Source organism: Ursus arctos, unplaced genomic scaffold, assembly GCF_023065955.2.
Source record: "Ursus arctos isolate Adak ecotype North America unplaced genomic scaffold, UrsArc2.0 scaffold_14, whole genome shotgun sequence".
In the NCBI taxonomy this organism is placed as follows: Eukaryota; Metazoa; Chordata; class Mammalia; order Carnivora; family Ursidae; genus Ursus; species Ursus arctos.
The window spans coordinates 58,362,573-58,380,095 of NW_026622808.1; the positions used below are offsets into that span (position 1 = coordinate 58,362,573).

Sequence of the window (17,523 nt, forward strand, 5' to 3'; positions counted from 1 at the left end):
ACTGGAACTATAAATGCTCCTTCTTTAACATCATAATTATTAATGCACAGTCTTAGACATGATACAAATCTCTCATTCATGTATTTGATATTTAAAGGCCACCAACCATATGCCAAACTCTGTGGTGGGCACAGAGGAAAAAAATTATAGGTAAGAGTTCCTGTTCTCTAGAATTCTTGAATCATCTATTACATACTCCCAAAAGAGGTAAGAAAAACCCTGTACGACTATTTTGTTCCATTGACTGAGCACCTGTGAAGTGCCCGGGTACTGTGCTGTTTTCTGCATTACATCATTCACCCAGACAGATGCACTTCTGCCTCTGCTGGAAAATGACAAGGTACTCTCCAACCCAAGGCCACACTCTCCACTTGTGAACAGATGCTATAACTGAAATCTGCATCCTTATAACTTTTGCCTAATCCCCCTGGAGCCACATAGTATCAGGCTAATTCTTTTTCATGTGTCAGCTGTTCAACAGATGTCTGCTAGCAAGGAGGCCCACATAATCTCCAGATTAATTACCCCCTTTCCAGAAACTCCACCATATTTAACTCCTGTTTGCAACTATACTCCTAGTACCTAGAGCAGTGTCTGGCACATAAGAAGAATTCAGAAACATTTTTGCTGAATATAAAGTCTAGCCACATACCCTAGATGTCCTACAGTTTATTGATATCAAATGCAGAAGATAAAAATCAGAATTAAACACACTCTTCCAGGTATAGTTTGACCAGAGCAAAGTACATTGAGTTCATTCCCAAACCCTTGAATATAAGCCAACCAAACATTATCTTTTCTGGCAAAAATGTCACCCATTCATTTTGAGCATGAAATTAACTCAGAGCCCTCAGTCTTGCTCATAGAACCATTTTTTCAGGCAGGCCTTGCCAGCCCCTTATTTGTGCAGATTTTTAAAAATTCTAAACACAGGTCTTTACATTTATCCTTGCATATTTATATCTTATTAAATCAGGCCCAATTTGTCTACTTGGCTGGTTTTCTTTAAATTTTCCATGTGATTTTTAATAAGACTTTTAACCTCTTCTAATTTTAGGCATCTCACAAACCTCATTGGCAAACTTTCAAATTATTAAAATTTTGAACAAAGCAAAGCCTCATAGAATGCCACCAGCAACCTGGCTCAAAGTCGATCTGATAACACCATTCAACTTTCGAATCTCCATAAATCACTACAATATGGCAGACATTTTTCTCAAGGATATTACGTAAAATCAATTGCTTTGCTCAAATTTAGTTATCCCAGAGAGCCCAACTCACACTGTAGTAATCTCGCCCTAAAGCTAAGTATGCTGGGGAGCATAATGTATTTCTGTTCATCTAATCTATTTATTGCATAAATTTTATACCCTGAATCCTCAGAACTTCAAATTTTGAAACTAATCCCAGGTTCTTGCAACTCAAAGGCTTTAGTTTTTGGTATTCAGAGTAATTTCTCTGTTGTTCTGCTGTATTTCTCCCTTACCTGGGGCAATGAATATTTAAGATTCAATGAGACAAGAACAATTTGTTTGAGAACACAAACAATGAAAGGGTGCATGTAAAGGGAACTCCAGTTAAAAACCTCAAAACACCAGGCACCAGGGTGGCTCAGTCCTTAAGTGTCTGCCTCTGGCTCAGGGCGTGATCCCAGAGTCCTTGGATTGGGCCCTGCATCAGGCTCCCTGCTACGCTGGGAGCCTGCTATTTCCTCTCCCACTCCTCCTGCTTGTGTTCCCTCTCTCGCTGCCTGTCTCTCTCTGTCAAATGAATAAATAAAATCTTAAAAAAAACAAACAAATAAACCTCAAAACACTTGCAAAGTATTATCTGACTATACAGGTTTGTCTTCCTCACAGCTGGTCAGTTTTCTTCCTGATGCAAGAATCTCAATTCACAGGCTAAATGTACACTAAGACTTTCTATCTAGCTATATAGCAGAGTAATTGAGTTAGGAGGACCATTTCTTGGTATTGCTCCCTGGTTGAAGATTAAGATGAAGTCAAAGCCTTATATGACTTGAACTTTTCAGGAACTTACTTTGCAAGAATGAAGCGTATAGCTCTTTATAATGAGAATAATAATTAATTTTTTTGAAAATAATTAATATTTTTATTATTTTGCTTTTAGAACTAGAAATCTAGATTTTTGGAATATGGTGACTTCCGATGTTGAGGCTTTACCATCTGTTAGTATAGAACAATCTATTTTTCTTGGGGAAAAACCAAACATCTATGACATATGTTTGCTTTAGAAGATGGTTTGTTTGAGTTGTTGAAATAAATCACAATGTCCTATTTTCTATTTTTTGTCCGTTCACAAGGATTTCCACAGTTCCTTCTAAGATATATTTTTTTAATATTTAAAGGGAAAATGTCTGCTCAACAGATAATTGAAATTCTACTATGCACAATTCACCAAGGGAAATGTAAAGGCCCTACTCTTGAGGAGCTTACAATATAATAAGGAGCAATGTTGAGGTTAATCAAAATTGACACAATAAATATCTACCATAACTTCTTTAATAGCTAATTTTTAAAAATCTGATTATTTAATTGTAATGCTAGCCTTTTCTTTTTGGATTTCATGTAAAAATAATGGATTTCTTGCTAGTTTTTAGTGTTGATTTAAAAGTCCCATGTCAACATTTATGTTCTTCCTAAAAAGTCTTTTATGACTAAATCCTTAGCTGTAGTAAGACTATCAAGTTTTTCCATTTTGACTCAGCATATATTTTAATGAAAAATGGAGTACCCAAAAACTCAATAATATGTGATTAGACTGATTTATTAAAAAGAATATCTCATGACAGCAATGTTCCTGATATAAATTATTTAAAAACCCTCTTATTAGCTCAGTCTTTTCGTTGTTCTTATGAATATAATATCACTTACTTTGGTGTAAAGCAACACTGATAAATAGGAAATTATTACATTTTTAACCATAAATATTCATTATAACTTGTTCTTGGTCAATCAGTGCATCTTTCTTTATTACAGTTCATATCGTTTCCCTTCAGTTCTTTCTAGTACTTTTGCTAGAAGCAAAGTGACATAGTCATAATTCTGCAGGCTTTGTGTTTTTTCACTGCTGAAGCAATTGAATGTGCATAAATTTGAAGGAAAAAAATTAAATGATGGAGGAAAAGCTCACTGATGATAAATGTCTTACCGATTTCAGATGAAAATTGGAATAAATTATTGGTTTAATAATATTGCTCAAGAACTGCCAGCTTTCTGAGAATATTAACAAAATGACATACAATCGCCAGAGTGAGTTCTTCCTCCACTTGAAGATAAAGACTAGTCCCTTGGGGATAAACTAATTTGAATTTTTCTCAGAGTCTAATAAATTTTTAAAAAACATATTTAAGTAAGACATTAAAAAGAGAGTTTTCAATTTATTAACAGTTGTCCCATATCACTCATCCTTACTATCATCATTTACAGATAAAAGACTTGCTTTCAATATAGGTTTAATATTTATTAAATGCCATGGAGACCCAGATTTTATCCTGGTTTAGGCAAAAAGAAATATAACAATTAGAAATGTATAATATATTCTCTCTTATCTGCTTCAATAAAAGGAATGGGGTATTCTGGTTAACCACTAAGAGAGGTAATATTAAGATACCTGCAGAATCTTGTAGATTTTTAATTTTTAAAAGAATGTTACTACACTAAAATTCCTAAAGGACTACAATGGTTGCTTTTAGACATACTTTAAGATTTTATAGTACCTCAGAAACACTATTATGTCACTGGAACGTAGATAAACTCACTCATTCACACACAAATATTGACTGAGTGCTTATGGGGTATCAGGCTATATCTTAGGATACAAAGGCATGTAAGATATAATCCCATCTATAAAGAAACATTTAGTTGGAGAGGAGACAGACAAATAAATATTTACATCTAGCAATATGTAAAATATGGTGTCTTAATTTGGATTTCCCCAAAAGCAGACTCCATTACAAAGACATGAGTACATGCAGTTTATTTGGAAGGTGATTCTAGAATCATAAATGAGCAGGTTATTATGTGAGCAACTGGAGCTCAATTCCACAGGACCTTGTCTGGAACAATGTACAGCATACCTCAGAATTGATCTGCTTAGGGATGGATGAGCTGAGCCTTCCATTCTGCTCTTCCTCACTGATCTGGAAGCCCTGGGCTATCAGCTAGAAAACACCCTTAGAAAGACAGGCAGAGAGATGCAGCTCTTGAAGTAGGAAGCTGTTGGCATGCGGGGGTAACTTCCCACCACAGCTGCTGAAGTTGTGTTGTTGAAGTAGCCAAGAGGACTTGGGATGCACTATCAACAGCCCCTGCTACAGATGATATTGTAGAAGTTTGTCATTGCAGAGGGGAACCCAGAAGAGGAAAAAATCAGTTCTGCCTGGTAAGTCAGGGAAGACTTCAGAGGACAACAGATGCTTGAGTAAGTGTTCTCTGGGAAAATGTAAGGGAATGATATAGAGGGCTGCTACTTAACTGCAAATAGTGGTATACCAGATTAGAGAGACAGCAGAGAGCAGGGAGTCCTACTAGTGCATTAACTGTGATCAGATTCACTGCTAAAATAAATATATATATATGCTTTTGCTTAGGTAGATACAGGTTCCAAAGGGGCCAGTTTTCGAAGCCAATGTAAATGTTTCAACCTATTAACCATACAACAGACAGTTTCTTATGAGAACTAAGGAAACAGTTGCTTTACTTCTCAATCTTGGCTTTGATTAGATGTGAACATGACATTGGGAAGCTGGACACAGACAGACTAGAGGTTGACTGCCCGCAGTTCTGCAGGTAATGGGACTTTAGGAGACAAACTAATTCAGGACAACGGGAGGACAGGATAAGGCATTGGTCTTATAGAAAATGAGAGCTGGATCACGTTTCAAGATAGCCTTCAGGATTACAATAGGAAGAAGAGACCAGAAATACAGTTCTTGAAATTGTGGGCCAAATAGGGATGGAAAAACAGAGCAGGATCCTACTGACTAGAACTGAGGCACCAAGCCAGAACAAGAGTAGCAGCGAGAGGTGGGTGAGGGGATCAGCTAAATATGTGATGGGGTTTACTTGTTATAATGAGCACCAACCAGGTTTGTTTGTAAGTGTTGAATCACTAAATTGTACACCTCTAACTACTATTACACTGTATGTTAGCTAACTGGAATTTAAATAAAAATTAAAAAAAAAAATAAAAGAAAGAGTAGCTCTGAGAATGATACATCCAGAGCCCCCAAGCTATAAAATTGCTATTTATTCATTTCCTCATAGACTGAGTCAGTACTTTGGGAATATTTGTGACCATAAGAATCACTTGGCAGATTTGTTTTAGATGGGCAGATTCCCTGAGTTCTAACCTAACTTTGCTTGCATATCACACTTCTATACTTTGAAGTGAAGTATGGGAATCAGCATTTTTAACAAGGGTACCATGTGACCCAGATGCAGGTGGTCCATGCCCTATGTGATAAGAAACACAGATTTAGGTAAGGTTGATTTCAGGCTCTGGGAAAGAAGTAACCTTCAACTGGCCCCAACAATGTGTAAAGTAGGGTAGTCAACTCATCCCTATACAGATCTTCCTCAACTTATGATGGGGTTATATCCTGATAAACCCATCATAAGTTGAAAATATCATAAGTTGAAAATGCATTTAATACACCTAACTTACCATGCATCACAGGCTAGTCTAGGCTACCTTAAACATGGTTAGAACACTTCCATCAGCCTATAGTTATGCAGAATCACCTAACAGGATAAAGCATATTTTATAATGAATATTTAATATTTCATGTAATTTATTGAATACTGTACTGAAACTGAAAGCTAGAGAGATTACATAGGTACAGAATGGTTATATGTATATCAATCGCTTATCTTCATGATCATGTGGCTGACAGGAAGTTGTGGCTCACTGCAGCCGCTCAGCATCACGGAAGAGGATCATACCACATATCACTAGCCAGGGAAAAGATCAAATTCCAAGTATGGTTCCTACTGATTCCGTATCACTTTTGCACCATCATAAAGTCTTAAGATCATAAGTTGAACCATTATAAGTCAGGGACCATCTTGATACCAAGAACTTTCCCAGTTTTAGCGTAAAAAGCCCCATGTCCCAGGAAACCATTCCATCCCAGTGTGGGGACAGTTGGTCACCTTAGCATAAAGGGAGCTTTCATTGTGCCAGCTAGCTCACTGAAGACCCAGGTATTGTTACCTCAATTCTTTGCATCCCTGTAGACTCCATATTGAGCTAACATTTTTATTCCCCACATACCACTCATGTTACTCCTTTCTTGAGTCAAATTTGTGACTCAGAAAGTCTCCTCCCTTCACTCAGGTAAGATCTGATGCTTAAAAGCTCATGAGGTGCTAGGCTGAAGGTCCTGCTCCCAGAGGTTATATTTCCACCCCCAAAACCTCACCTTCTGGTCTGGAAATGAAGGTACTCCAGAAAATAAAAGGAAACCAAAGAAAAGCAATTACAAAGCACACTAACTTTTGGATGACTATTTATATTAACATCTTAACATCATGGCAAGACTGGCTCTGGTGTCAGGTACCTGGGTTATATCACTGCTCCATCATTTCCAAGATATGTGAACTTGGTCCATTTACTTCTGCTCTATGTGCCTCTGTTTCCACATCTGTAAAGTGGAAATAATAATAATATAAATAATCATAAGACTCATAATAACATCTGCTTCACAGAATTAAATTAATTAACGCATTAACACATGACCTCAGTAGTGTGTGCCACATAGCAATCACTCCATAAATGGAAGTTAATGTGATTATTCAAACCCTGATATTTAACTCCAAGTCATTCAGTTACTTGTATGAATAACACTCATCTTTCAGCTCCCAAGCAAATTAAGTTGTAACATTCAAAGTCATTTTATACAAAGAAGCTTCTTTTCCTATCACATACAATACCTAGTGGAAAATTTTACCCTGTATTTCAGCCTGTCTCTGGTGCTGATAGAAGACAGGATGAATCAGCCCCACACAGGATGTTTATTAGTGCCCAGTCTGCTCGAGCATCCAGTAAGCTTACAAGCACAGGGAGGAAGCTTGGAAACACTTCAAAGCCTGCCGACACTCAGATTGCTTCTGGTGGTGGGTGGATTAGTATTGGTGGTCTGTCCTTAACCACACACTTCACCTCCATATGTCTCAGCCCTCTTCACCTCTCCCTCTGACTGTGACAATGAGAATATTGAAATCAATAAGTTCACTCTCCTTGCTCCAAGTACTCAAGTGCTTTGAAATGAAAAATGGTTCAGGAGGAAGAAGCCAAGCAGAGGCAGGGGGGACAGAGGTAGAAGTTAGAACTGGCACTATCTATAGTCTAGAGGAAAAAGGAGAGACGACAGGGGACTAGCAGGAAGAATACTTGGGTCTCATTCCAGTTTTTCACTATTCAGGAGTGGGGACAGGTAATTTGAATTCAATGGACTCTAAAATCCCTCCCCTGTAAAATAAAGGCATCAGTCCAGATAAACAGTTATTAATCCTCCTAGTTCTAAAGATTCTAAACATATTTTTATGATAACATGTCAGGCAGCTGGTTTTAGCTTTCTTCATCTCCTTCATCAGTGCCTCCCCCATTGTTACCCTGTTATAATACATTCTCCTAAACACCTTTCTCAATTTAAAATCATTCGGTACCTTTGTCTTCCCTGCTAGATTAGAAGTTCCTTAATGGCAGAGACTTTGTTTTAATGTCATTTTATTTCCAACGCTTAGAACCATGCCAGACATGTAAAGATGTTCAGTCGGTGTTTTTGGAACTGAGCTGGTGCATTAACCTCTTCACTTGTATTAGTCAGGATCTTGGCTGGAAACAGATGGCCCATTCACACTGGGTAATTGGAGAGGACTATTTACAAGGTCTAGGCAGCATTAGGGTAAATTCATCATTGAGGGATCGTGAAGCATCCTGGGGCTACAATAACAAAGAATTACTATCCCTTTCTAGCCCTTAAAGGGGTGAGGGGGAGAGAGCAGTTTCAGGAACCCTGACAGCGTAGCTAAAGCCTAGGTACTGAGAGAGGGCTGCCTGACAGAGTGTGGACCTTCTGGAGAAGGTCAGGAATCAGGGACCCATACCCATCCCAACCTCCTCCTCCCCAGCTCTTCAAGCCCTTCAGTCTCCTGCCAATGCCTTCCTTGACTCAACACAAGGGAAAGCTGAGAGAATGGTAGAGTATCCATACCTTCCATTGAAGTCAGCCTCCAGGGCACAGAGCAAGGGGAGCAAGGGTGGAGAGCAGATCCAGTGGGGTAAACAGACAACAGCCAGCAAATTATCTCCCTGCCCTCCTTTCAAAGAGACGTTGAATGACACTAACCTTTAAGGTAATTTCTTTACTCCACAAATATATGGACATTTCTTCAGCAACTATACCTCCATACAAAGCAAATATACCTATATACACAGGCTTACACATTGCTTAAGTGTTACCTAGTTTCTAGCATAACCTTTTTTTTTTTTCTCACCAACCAGACTGTAAGCTGCCCAGGGGCAAGGACATTGTCTTCTATTTCTAAGGCCATCTCAAGTTCATGCTTGCTATCCATACAATGGGCCCTCAGTATTATAACTTGAATGGCCATCTTTCACCAAGTTTTCATATACCAAATTACAGAGTTATCTCATGTTAGCAGATTTCTAAATCTCCAGAAAGAGCTGAAAAATATACAGTGTGGCTAATTATCAAGTACAGTGTTTCTGTTGAGTGATGACCATGGTGGCAAGGTCTGAGTCTCATCTCCTTAGAAAAACTGGCTTTGGATTTCACTCCACAGTAGTTCCTAGAATTAGTTTATTCAACATGTCTTTATTAATATTCAGGAGGAGTAAAGTGCTGTACAAGGTGTTGTGAGAAATCAAAGGTCAATTTGACTTAGATTCCGTCCCAGGGAATTTAGAGTGCAGTGGGAGAGATAAAGTATTAATGTAACAAGGTGGAAAGAAACACTCAGAAAAAAAGAAATGAAACATTAGGAGAGTTCTAAGCAAGAGCAATGACTTTGATGGAGGAATTTGGAATTGATATCCTTTAGGTGAGGTCTTAAAGAACACAAGTTCTTTGGTCCTGAAGAGATAGGAGAAAGAATATGTTATATGCATATGCCTCGAGGCTTTCAGGGAAAATACAATTCTGTTGGTTTTCCTGTGAGTGAAAAGAAAGTGTCTAATGGGTATACAATTGGGAAAACAATAGGCCCAAATCTGATAAGGAGGGCCTTGAATGGCAGACTGAATCTCAACCACATTTCTCTAGGCAGTGGGGAGTCATTGAAGGATTCTGAGCGAGTAATGAGAGCTGGAACTTCAAGGAAAAATAATACCAAGTAACAATGCTTTGAGAGTTCTCTGTGCTAAGCGGTGCTCTTAATACTGTTCCCCAGTGGTGTAATCAAGGGTGAGGGTAGAAGAAACAGTCAGTTCCAGGACTATAGGCATAGAAAATGAAAAGCATCCAGACTTTTAGTTGGTTTCATTATTCTTTCCAAACTCTCCACAAACAGTGCATCTCTCCCCTTCCTGTCTGCATCTAGGGCAAACGACTATACACTTATTAACTCATTTAATCTTCAAAACATCCCTGTAAGGTAGTACCTTTAAAATTGCCAGAGAGGTACAGAGAGAGAAGTGATTTTGTCAAGATAAGAAAGCTAGTAAATGGCCGAGCCAGGATTTAAAGCCTGGCTCTCTGGTCCCTAAAACTATCCCAACTGTCCTGGCAAGAAGGTGATAACTTCTTTTAAATCAGGGGTTGTGCCTGTTAAATATAGCTCCATGCAACCCCGTGGCAAATAGGACCTTAAGGTGTTTATTTTGTGATGATTCCTGGCCTAAAATGATTAATTTTTCTATATACACCTAGAATCCTAAATAGCTGTACCCTGATTTTAAGTTGGTTCTATTTTGAGTCCCTATAGACGTAAGTCAGGGTGTTTACTAAGAATCCAGGTGTATTTGACAGAAACAAAATAACTACAATTGTCTAATCAGGCATGTGGAGATAAGTGCTATGCCAGCTGCTATATGGGCAGGTCAGCAAGTTAACATTCTCCATGGTTAAGTGAAATCACTTCTTGCATTTTGACTAGGCAGGCTATTTGCAACATTCCCTTTTAAGTGGTCCAAGAGCTATTGTTCAAAATGGTTGTTATTAATATTAAAACCTTTAACTATTCTAAATGCCAAGGGCAAAAGTTCTTTGCCAGACTAAGTTTCAAGCATGATTAGGCATTACAAGAGAATTTCATATTATTAGTTCTTATCTTAGTGCCCTTTCACTGCGCTTTGGATAAGAACCCCTTCTGGTGGGTAGATGCAGCAATCACAGTTTCAGCTATGGGATGCTTCCTGATTCTAGGTATTCTAGTAGCCTACCCCTTTATACCACACCTTTCTCCCCCAGCCTCACTCTCTCCCTCCTGGTCACCACCACCTCCTCCACTGTCACTTCTAATGCCATAGTGCCCAGGGGTATGGCTGGCACAGCTATTGGAGTTGGCACATGCATGAGGACCTCAGGCTAGATCAAACCCCTACAGATTAAAATAATAATAGCAGGGCACCTAGGTGGCTCAGTTGGTTGTGTCCAACTCTTGATCTCAGGGTCATGAGTTCAAGCCCTGCATTGGGGCTCCACGCTGGTATGGAGCCTGGTTAAAAAAATGATAGTAAAAATACTACAACTGCTAATACCTATGTGGTGCTTACCACTTCACATGCACAATTTCATTTAATGCTCAAAGAACTTTAATCAGTAGAAACTATTACTATCCCCATTTACACATGAAAAAAATACTCAAAAGTGTTTGGTGAAATAGTCAAGATCACACTGTTCATAAATAATAGCATGCGAATTTGCTGGGAGGCCTATGTGACTTCAGAGTCCTTGCACCTGCCCCCTCTGCTACACAAAGTATTTCCCCTGCAGTGGTACAATCAGAGGAAATAAAACAACAAAGGAAAGACAGAGAGTCTGAAAAAAAGGGAGCTGTCTGAAACAATTTCTGTAAGAAGCAACAGTCCTAGGATAGTTGTCTTTTTCAGCAGGTACAGTAGATGGGACGGGGTTTTTTTTTCCTCTTGGGACAGAGTTAAGCTTTTGCAAAACTCTGTGCACCCTTGGGGGTCATCCCCATGACTGCCGGTCACTGACATATTATCACTTTTCTCAAAAAAAAAAAAAAAATCCTGGGAAAATTGAATCACTTTCTCCAAAATATAAGAATCCCAGATCTCTGACTCTCCCCAACAAGAACTTGGTCTATTTATTTAGTGCACAAAACTCTTCTGCCTTGCATTAGCAAAAGAAAGTTTTTTTAAAAAAAAATAAGCTTTGACCGGCAATATGTTATGCGAAACTCTCCAAATTAAGCCCATTTTTTAAGGTAATTGAATGCTAAGTTTTTTACTTATTTAAGAGCAATTCCATTCCACCCACTTTGTCTATTAGCATATAAGACAGTCATAAGCACACTATAAATGTAGGGTGCTTCACCTACTCCATTCTTTTCCTAGTCGATATATCTTTTTAAGCAGAGAAAAAGATTAAAAAACACCAAATTCCTCTGCAAGGCAAATGCCAAATCTGAAGGTGCACTTTAATGGTAAACATGTCCTCAATCCAAAATGAATAAGTTTAATATCCCCCTTGGTTTATCTCATTTCAATTTCATAAGATAAGCATAGACCCATCTGGATCCAAATAATGCAGTGCCCACAGAGCTCTTCCAATTCTGTCATCCAGATGCTCAGATGGCCTAGTGTAGGGGAGAAAGATAAAGGGGTAGGGGACTTGCTTAATCAGCAAGAGCATCCATGAAATAATTTGTCTCCTAAATAAGCAAGATGGCAGATAGACTTTTCATGCATAACAATCCTGAATAATTCTTAGAGGCTTCTTGAAATGTTGATTTGGAAATGGTTCTTTACCCTGCCAGGGCTCAGTAGGAGAAAGTGCTATGATCAATTAGTGATGTCTTTCATAGGTGCAGAAAGGAGGGGCAGTTTTGGTTTGGCATAACATGCTGGACAAAATGATAATGCGATCAACCCATCAACTTTTGCTGATACTAAGGTTGAACTTACTGTAAGCCATTCTTATTATTTGCCCCTAGTTTCTCTTGTATGTATATTGTTTGTCTAGGACTTGGAGTAATAAATGCAGTTTATAATTTTTTAAAGAATGCTATGTTAACTCCTGTATATCTCTCCATTTGGTCCTTTTATCACCATCTCCACTACCAGTACCGTAGTGCAAGGTACTATCACTTCTTACTTGGCCTTTAGTAACAACCTTCTAAACAGCCACCATGAACCAACTCTTAGCCCTACTGTCCCTCTTCTCACTACTGATAAAGGATTCATTTTAAAATACTAACCTGATCATGTCATACTCTGCTTAAAACAAGTCAGTGGCTTCCCATGGCTCTCAAGATGAAGTCCAGATTCCTTAACCACGTTGACAGGCCTCATGTATTCAGCTCTCAAATCTTCTTCCCAGCTTTATTTTTTACTACATTTCCCCTAACTCCTCCTGAGCTCCAGCCACTATGGTTATTTAGCCCCTCAAATGTGCCCTATTCCCACTCACCTCAGTCCTCTGCACATACAGCACTATCTGCCCAATTATTCTGTCTTCCAACCTAATCTCCTCCACATTTGTCAAATGACTCAGCCCAGTCAGCTCTCCTCTGGAAAGCCTTTCCTCGTGTGACTATGTAATCTGTCATCCAAACCAGGACAATTTTTAGAACTAGAGGGTTGTCAAAAATTAAGTTGGGACCATGGGTTGGGACCCTCCTATTATATGTGCTCATGGTAGTTCATATAGGTATATACCTCTTTATCTTGGAGGAAGAGAAAGTAGGAATGGAAGAGGGTTAGACCGTCTTGCTTATTAAAATTCAAATCACCTGCCCTATCCCTATTCCTCGAATGACAAAGTACAACTCAAACTGTGGCCACCATATGTTTAAAACATCAGAGATATGGCTTTATCTCTAAATTCTTTCATGGAGAGAGCCAGCATGGAAAAGAGAATACATTCATCATGTAAGTTCTGGGTGGAGAGAAGCAAGCACATGCTACTTGGATAGACATTCCAGTTTTACTTTCAGTTTAGAAATATTTTAAATTGTCTTATTGTAAAAATATTATGTGCTCATTATTTTTAAAAAATTTTAAACAAAACAGAGATGCAGAAAATAGAAAGTAAAACATGCACACACACACACACACACACACACAAATCTCCCATAATCTAACCCTCTTTAATGAAATCATTGTTGATAACAAAGAGTATATTCCTCCAATCTTTTTTCTATGTCTGAACATACTTTTGTGTTGATATTTTTAAAATGGAATTACTGTCCTGTAATGTGGATGTATTTATTTATTTATTTACTTATTTATTTATTTATTTTTATTGATTATACTATGAGTGTCTTTTGAGAAAGAGAAAAGAAGCCTCTGACATTTGACAGCTGACCGAGTGCTATCAGGTAGCACTTGATGTTCTCTGTTAAATATAAACAATTTCATACAACATCAACATCAGACAAAACCATTCTGTGACCATGATGGATCAAGACAGAAATAAGACAACCTGTACTCATGCCTGAACACAAACAAAAACATGAACATTGTCCAAGATGCCACAAAAATAACCAGACATTTCCCTTTCCTGACTAATATCAGTGACTGCTGCTTCTTTATCATCTATAGACTTAATCTTGCTTACTATGTCCTCTTTCTAGAAAAGATTTATCAAAATATACCTTCATGGAATTGCACCCCTGCTTGACAGCATCCAAACCACAGCAAAGCCCTGCTTCCTTAAATCCTCCCCAAACCACCTGACACAAGGCCAAATCCCCAATAAGACATTTCTAACACCCTCTAACTGAGATGCCCCACATTTCCCATGGTGAGGTTCTCCCTCCCTGAAATGAGAAATAATCCCAACTTGTTCAGCTCCAGGTGTGTGTCTGGTGGGCATTAGCTGGAGGGAATTTGATGTTGATACTCATATATCTGCTCATTTATTTTAAAAAATCATTTTGTGGTATTTTAGTACACGAACACACCATATTTTATATAATTGAACATCTGTACTATTTAAATGCTTCTAATGACAGTACAATAAATACCTTTGCATATTTTTGTACAATTGCCTTGTAATTTCCTTATTATAAATTACTAAAAATATAATCATTGAGTCAAAGAATATGCTCATTTTCACTTCATTTTAAGCTATCTTTTATAATATAAAAGTAATACATGATCTTGGCAAAACATAATAAATCAAAAGTTTAAAAAAGAAGCCATGAGAGATATTACCTCACACATGTTAGAATGGCTATTATATACATAAATAAAAAGTTCAGATGAGCATAAAGTTATAAACAAAAGACTTCTTTCTCTCCACAATCCTCCAGTATCATTCATTAGAGATAACCATGTCTGTCCTTCTACAACTTTTGCCCAAATAAAAAATGGATATAAATTGTGATCACGTGTATACAGATATATCCACACACATGCATAAGTATAGATATATATTCTCTTTTTTCGTAAAAGGTTATGTTATGCTTGTAATTAATTTTGATTCATATTGCAAAATTATCTGCTACCTTTACACTCCTACCAACAATGTATGAGAATGCCTGCTTTCAGCATGTAAATTTAATATTTAGAGTATTAAGAAGAAAAACCTATGGGCAAACTTAGTTTCACTTTCCTTATTTGTAAAAGTCAGCTAACAATATCTTTTTTTGCAAAGCTGTTTTGGACATAATAATTGATATTATTATCATTTGGTTTATCTGCCACATTAAAGTAGTGCTATGTAATGCTCCCAGTTCTATTCTTTAATGTTAGGAAAATAAATCTAATATTTCAAACCTTAAGACCTGAATTACATTTTAATAGCAAGGGGCTAAGAAATTTTAAATGATGTGATTTGAGCTGGCTACAGTCTCTAGGAAAGAAAAATATCTTCCATATTATCTTGCTAATCAGTCCTCTGGCTACAATTTTCTATTGATTTCTCCCTTGGAGAATTTGAGAATATTCTAATACCCAGAACTTTGGCACACAAGCACTTGATAAATGTCTCCAGATTCTATCTTAAAGAGCAATAATGCAATTTGGGTGAAAATAAAGATGTGGCTGAGTGGAGGCTCTGAAGGATGAACGGGTAGATTTCACGGACCCATTTCCCTATTACAGAAAGAGATATTTATTGCCTGCAGCACAGCTGAGGGACTGCATTTGGAAATGCCATAGACAGTAGTCTGTGGCTGAGGTCCTGGGGCTCAGCCCAGGATAAGGCATTTGGCAGGTTCAGCCCGAGAATGGCAGGAAGCCTGCTTTCCAAACAGCAGCTGCAAAAAGAGACAGAGTTTGTTAAAACTTATCTGGCCTCATTTTCATCTCTCCCTGCACCCTTTAGGCACTCTACCAGGCACAGTGCAGTCTTTGTAATCCAAGACAGGGGAGCAGGGGAGGGAAAGTAAGGAGGGGGAAAGGGGAGGAAAAGGGGTGAGGAGAGGAGGAGAGGGAGAGAGTGGGCTGAGGAGAAAAGGAAAAATGCACGGAAGAGATTCAGAAAGAGAAATGGGAGGAACCTGGAGAAAAGATTAGAATTCAGTTCTAGACAATAAGAACCATGCTCAGGAGACATTGGGCACAAAGGAAATCTGGGGTTTTTCTTCATTGAGGCCTTTAATCTGAATCTATGGATGCATTATTATTGTTATAATTATTATCATTATGATTTTCTTTATCAAACTTGTATGTATCTATTGTTTTAAGTTTGATGATAAATGAAAATTTTAAAGAGCAACTTCCCATTTTGAAAAAAAAATCAACACAGAAATATTAAATAACTGTACTACCATTACTCCAGAAGTTGATGACCAAGGGGATATTAAGAAACAGATTCCCAGAACCCCAACCCAATGCTCCCTCTCCAATACCAGGCTTCTGATTAATTCTCTGTGCTTTCCCATTTGTTTGGTGGATTGATCACACTACTATGGATGTCACCTAATTGACAGGAACAGCTTGATAAATTAGAGCTCAGCTTCCACAAACAGGTTGTATGGGTATGAGTTTGGGTTTTGTCACGTATTTGCTATAGGACTATAAACAAGGTCCTTACCCTTCTGTGTCACAGTTTCCTTATCCATAATGACAATATCCAAAATGGGCATAACCATAATGCATAGCTAAAAGGGTTACTACGAAGATTAAACCAAATAATGTGTATGATGTGATTAGCATGGTTCCTGACACAAGGTAAAGACCCAATAAATGTTGGGAGAGGTAGTGGTAGTTAAGCGCTAGTGAATTACTATCAGATTATATGGACAGGATCTCCCAGTTGCATAGCAGATCTTGAAAAAGTGTTTTCATGATCTCCACCACATTTTTTTTAAAGATTTATTTATTTATTTATTTGACAGAGATAAAGACAGCCAGCGAGAGAGGGAACACAAGCAGGGGAAGTGGGAGAGGAAGAAGCAGGCTCATAGTGGAGGAGCCTGATGTGGGGCTCGATCCCATAACGCCGGGATCACGCCCTGAGCCAAAGGCAGACGCTTAACCGCTGTGCCACCCAGGTGCCCCTCCACCACATTTTTGATGAAAAAAAAGCAATTGAGATTTTCTAGAGCTAGGGAGAAAAGTTGCTCTAAGAAAACACACACCAGAGGGCAAACTTTGGTATTTATTTAGGTGAAGTTCCAGGGTCTTCAAAGATTGGGGAGTGAGAGGTGCCATGAATTCTACACCTCATGAGGGCAACTCTAGGAGTCATTTAATGTCATGGAGAAAAACAAGCCCTTCATATTAGTGGTTCTTTACCTTTAGGGAGAAATGCATCTTTTCAAGGCTCTGATGAAAGCTATGGAAAAGAATTCACAAACATGCAAAATTTTGCATCCAATCTTAAGAATTAAGCCCCTATGAAATGCCAAGCACACTTTGGCAGATGAAGAAAAGATAAAAGATGTAGGCAAAAACAGCTTTGCCTTTCTATACTTAAGATCTGCAGCAGAGTGGAGTTTTGATCCTAGATTATTCTCCCTGCTGACTCGCTGCTTTGGAGTGACAGCATCTCCTCTAACCTATTTAACGGGTAAGTGTGCACACGAATATTAGGTCAGAAGTGGAGAAATAGGACAGAAGTGGTGGTGGGGGGGAGATATAGCAAATGTGTAGGCAAGAACCTAGAACCTTTATTACGCCTCCTTCAACTTTCTCACATGATAAGCGAGGGGTGGCGGCGGGAGGGGGGGGAACAAAGCTGGATGAATTTATAGGAACAAAGAAAGGTTTCTTCTAACCCTGTGATCTGTACTGAGAAAATCCAATCTAGTCCACATTTTCCATGAGGCATCACTTGCTCTTTATAGTTGTTAAGGCGGCAGATTATTATTAGTCCTATGGAAAATATTGAACCACAGT

At 38.3% G+C, this 17,523-nt stretch overlaps 1 long non-coding RNA gene across 1 annotated transcript in view; it reads right to left on the reverse strand.

Moving 5' to 3' along the window:
* The window catches only part of LOC125280912 (uncharacterized), a 180,819-nt gene that overhangs the window by 76,273 nt on the left and 87,023 nt on the right, over nucleotides 1-17,523 (reverse strand). Inside the window, exon 3 of the long non-coding RNA XR_007187773.2 lies at nucleotides 6,584-6,667. This is a non-coding gene — a long non-coding RNA (uncharacterized LOC125280912). The remainder of the gene's footprint in view (nucleotides 1-6,583; nucleotides 6,668-17,523) is intronic.